This window comes from Tupaia chinensis, unplaced genomic scaffold, assembly GCF_000334495.1.
Source record: "Tupaia chinensis unplaced genomic scaffold, TupChi_1.0 Scaffold000286_1, whole genome shotgun sequence".
In the NCBI taxonomy this organism is placed as follows: Eukaryota; Metazoa; Chordata; class Mammalia; order Scandentia; family Tupaiidae; genus Tupaia; species Tupaia belangeri.
The window spans coordinates 735233-740279 of NW_006159770.1; positions in this window are offsets into that span (position 1 = coordinate 735233).

Here is a 5047-nt window from a genome sequence, read left to right on the forward strand (position 1 = left end):
CGGCGGAGACCCCGGCGCCGGTGAGTGACGGGGCGCGTGGCCCGGGGGCCCGGGACAGCGAGGGCGGGGGGCTCCGCCCTGGCCTGCTCTGGGCCCCGGACCCCTCCCCGGAACGTCAGTGCTTCTTCAATCGGGCCCTTGCCCGAGGACCCCCAATCCCTACTCCCTGCCAGACCCCTCCAGCCATCTCTCTCATGAACGCCCCCAGGGAGGACGGCGGCCGAAGCGCCTTCATTTGGGGCGATCCCTGAAACTGCTGCCATGCCCCCCCAAAGCGCTCTCCTGGGATCCCTCCCACACACCCGCGTCGTTGCATCCTCCAGGACAGCCCCCACATGCCGCCCCGCGTCGGGCCGGTGCTCGCGGACCCGTTAGTGTCCCCTGTAGGATTGCCTCCGGAGAGGGGCGCGTTCGTGCCTGCAGCAGACCTGCCCCCACCCCGTTATCTGTCACACAAAGCCGCCCCCCGGGCTCCGAGCCCGTCCCCCGAGCCCCTGTCGTCGACGACGTCGGCATCGGCACAAAAATACTTTCTATTCTGGTCGCGCCAAGAATGCCTTTTTTCCCCTCTGCCGACCTTCGGTGATTCCCTGTAAGAGTCGCCGAGCTGGCGCCCACCCTGCCGCGGCACAGCTCCCTCTGCAGTCAGCCCTCACACCCCAGCAGGTGGGAACAGCTCCCCCGGCTCCAGCGCCCAGAATACCCCTGCCTGGCCTCACCCACCCCAACCGTGGCCACCACGCAGTGCCCCAAGCCCCACAGAGAGGCCACCGCTTTCCCTCAGGATGTCCCTCTTCCCTGCCACTAGCCACTGTTGTCGCTACCGGCATGTCATCGCCATCTCTCATGTCACCGGCCGGGACCCCCGAGAAGACTTCTACCTTCACCAGGGCACGATGGCCTTTTCCCTGCCTTGCCTCGTCTCTGAATGAAAACTTAGGACCGAGCCAGGCAGTAGGACTGTGCAGGGGCGATGCTCAACCTCCACTCGGGCTCTGCAGGCGAGTGGAGGAGACGGCAGAGACAGGCAGACAAACAAGATAAATGCTACCTGTGGGGTTCTCACAGCCCGGGAGCGACTTCTGGGGCGACACTTGAGTTACATGAGGCCACTTAGCCACGCAAGATCTGGGTGAGCAGGCGGAGGAAGCACGCGCCAGGCCCACGCTGGCTCTGACAGGAGGGAGGAGCAGCGGGGAAGCTGGGGTGTGGAGGGGGGGGAGAAGGGCAGGGGCAGGCTGGTTGGGAAGGGCCTGGGAGGTGAGGGGGAAAGTATCTGGCCTCTTCTGCGGTACCAAGCCCAGGGTGTTCTACGTCATAAAGACACCTGTTCTATACCTGTTAAGTGAGCTCCTCCTTGACCCTGGGATGCAGCAGAGACCCAAACGCCAACCCCTGGGCGTGCAGTGGGTTTGCTAGTTGAAGAGGCCGCCTGTGAAGCCAAATGCAGTGGGATAGAGGGGCAGGTGGGCCGCAGTCTCAGGGCTGTCTGTCCCTAGTCATTTCATCCCTCCATAAAGCCACACCCCATGAAGTTGTACCTGGGTGCAGATCCCCCCACCTGGACAGGTGTGGGCCACAGGGGCTGCTCATGCCAGCTCGCCGCCCAGGGTGAAGTGACAGGAGGATGAGCCCTGGGTCGGGCCATGGCTCCCGTCTCTGAGCACCCCACCCCCGGCCTCACTTGTTCCCTTCCTCACACTCGTCTGGGAAGTCGGCTCTGCCACAGCCGGGGCTGGAGCAGTGGCAAAGCAGAGGCAAGTCCTTGCCCCGTGGAGCCAGCCCTTGGAGGGACAGGGGCCCGAAATGAGCGTGGGGTGCGGGCTGTGTTAGACGGTGCTGAGGGGAGCTGGGCATCAGGGGGCCGTGTCTCCGAGGGCCTCGCTGAGGAGAGGACTGCCACACAGAGATGGGAGGCGGTGTGGGGGGCTAGGGAGGTCTGGGGTCAGAGCAGCAGCCCAGGCCTTGGGTGGGCGGAGCCGGCATGTGAGAGGGGCCAGGCGTGCAGGCCCCTGTAGAGACGGAGGTGTGCCCGAGCAGGGGAGTCCATGCGGGTCCAGAGCGGAGGGCGGCGGCTCGGCCCTGGGCCTCCTGTCTGTAAGCTGAGGATGGTGAGGACTCCGAGCTGGCCATGAGGTTCCACGTGAGGGACCCAACGTGCACCTGTTAGAGTCGGCACATGGCGGTGGGCGTCCTGGCACTGGGTCAGGTGGAGAGGCTTGGGACGAGGTGCAGGAAGGTGGGTGGGACGAAGCATCCTTCCAGTACCGGGGAGCGTGGAGAATCTTGCCGTTCGGGAAGGGGAGCTGCGGAAGGCCAGCCTGGCGCGACGGGTAAGAGCTCGGCCTCTGGGGTGCCACCTGCCTTTGGCTCCTGGCCCCGCTGCTCAGTGTGCCTTTGGGAGAGGGACTCCTCCTGCCTCAGTCTCTGCATTCCCGCCAATAGCTGTAAGCCTCAGGGGTTTTGTTGGGTCAGCCCATGTAGCGAGTTTAGAAGACGGTGCAGCTGCGGCAGGCCTCTGAGCGTGGCGTCACTGTCACTCTTGTTCATCTCCTCACGAGGCGTTGTTGCAGTGGTGTCACCCACGGGGCCTGGCTGGGAAGACTGGACTCAGACACCCGCTTTCCCTTTACCGGCTGCATGGCCCGGGGGAGTGACTGCCCCCTTGTGCCTCAGTTTCCCCACTTACAAAACAGGACCAGTAACGGTACAGGGCCAGCATGAGGCAGGGTGTCAGCACACCGCCGTATACTGAACGTGAGCTGTGAGGACTGTCCCATCGTACCTCCCTGCATGAAGCCCTCCTGTGATACGTCTCCACTTAGACACACATTGGACCATCCAGCTGGCATGATGATTGAGGCAGCGGGCTCCCACGTGGCCAACTGTGGTTCTAGTCCTAGACCCAGCAGCTTGAAAAACACACCAGGTGCATGTGTGTGCATGCCCAGAATCCCAAGAGGGGAATTGAGAAGGGATTGTGGTGTGACCACCCCCAAACACACACACAGAAGGTGATTTATCTCTCTCTCTTTTTGTCTTTTCTCTAGCAAGTGTACATGTTCTATAGCAAAGTTAAAAAAAAAAAAAGAAAAGAAATTTAAGGCTGAGTCCTCCAAAACACCGAAAGAGGAAATCTCTCTTACTTCCCAGTGGGAATGATCAGGAGCCAGGTCGGCTCTGTCCTACATGAACACACCCCCTCAGCACCTGCATGCCCTGCCTCAGTGCTGTCCTCATCATGTCACTGATCCCCAGATTTCCTCCTGGAGGACACCCCGGCCCCCGGGTGTCAGTGCCGTCTGCTGGAAGTCCCCTCCCTGCCCACGCCCTCACTTGTCTGCAGTGCTGCGGATGGAGGCACGTGCCCTGCATGCTTCCGCTTCCCTCTGAGCGCTGCTTTAGCTGCATCACCTCCGCGTCGACCTGCTTTCATTCACTACAAAGCATTTCCTCCTTTGTTCAGGTTAGTTTGTTCCCTTAAAGCGGGAGACCGGCCCCAGCAGGGCCTCGGCATGTGAGCCTCTACCACAGCTTTTCCAGCCAGCAGGCTCGCGGGCACTGCGCGCACACACCAGCATACTTCATCTGCCACAGGGAGGGCTGCCTGTACATGGCGGGGTGTCCCCCCGCGGGCCCCACCGTGGCGTGGCATCACATAGCACTTCCTGTTGGCAGCCTTTCCCAGGCCCCTTGGCGACTCGGGAGGGTGTTTAATTCCCACATATCAGCAGATGCTTGCCGAGCACCCACGCCATACAGGTGCTGTGCTGAGTGCCAGGAGCGCAGCAGTGCGGGCCCTGCCGCTGATGGGCTGTCTTACCAGGCGGTGCTGAGTAGAGACTGAAGGAGGCTCAGAGGGGGCCTTGTTGAAGTCTGGGAGAAGGACCAGCCTCTGTAGTGCAGTGGTTAAGCACTGTGCACAAGGAGCTAGATCACGTGGCCGACCACAGTTCAAGCCCTGACCCTGACAGCACAGAAAACGCTGGGTGCATGTGCACCAAACCCTGATGCAGTGGTGAGGTGGAAGACAGGATTGAGGCGTGGCCACACCCCATCGAGGTGCTCTCTCTGGCAAGTGCGTGAACGTGAACCAGCAATTTTGAAAGAAGGAAACAGAAATCTGGGGATGGAGACAGTGACCGGCCCCCACACACACCAGGCCCCCAGAGAGCACCCCACATGAGGCGTCTGCCCCACAGTCCTACCCTCACCCTCCTGCACGCTCAGGTACAGCCATGGTGGGGCACCCATGGGGTGGGAGTGGGGATGGGCAGCAAGCCAGCGGGTCCACGCTCCATGTGACCTTGGGCGAGTCTCAGCCTCTCCACCTCCGTCTCATTTGTCCCTTCATCGTAGTCGGTAGGTCTGTGGGTGACTGCGGGTGGGGTGCTGAGAGCGTGGCCTCAAGGACGGGCCCAGGCCGTCACTGTGTCTAGATGAGGCATGCTCCTTCCCTGGCCCCCACTCGCTCCAGAGCTGTCTCCACGTAGGTCCCACACGCAGCCCCCGTTAGCACCCGGCCAGACCTTGGCTCCTTGCAGAGGTCAGATTAAATGAGGGCTCTGAAGGGCATGGATGCTGAGTCTCGTCCAAGGAAGGGGGTACCCGGGCTGGAGACTAAAAGTACCCCACGGGTGGGAGTGGGGGGACACAGCAAGCTGGATGGACAAGTCGGAGGGTCCCGGCCTGGGTGCCTCCAGCCCCTGTGGTGGGCTGGGCACACAGCCGGTCCCTGGGAGTCCACCAGGAGCGGGCCAGACCGCGTGGGGCTCTCAGGCCTGGCTGGGTCTAAGAACAGAGCAACTGCAGGGGCCTGGGCGCCCCGGGGCGCAGCAGAGAGAAGTAGGATGGCTGCTGTGTGCAGGGCTCGGAGCAGCCCTGGGAGGATGGGACCGGCTCCCTGGCCATGAGCACTCGCACAGCCTGGTGTGTGCTGTTGTGCAGACGCCCGGCCTGGTGCCCTGTGGGTGCAGGCACTGTCGGTTCTGTTCTGCTCACCTATGCTGCCCTGCTGCACATGGAGAATGCGGGAGCCCAGTCCCCA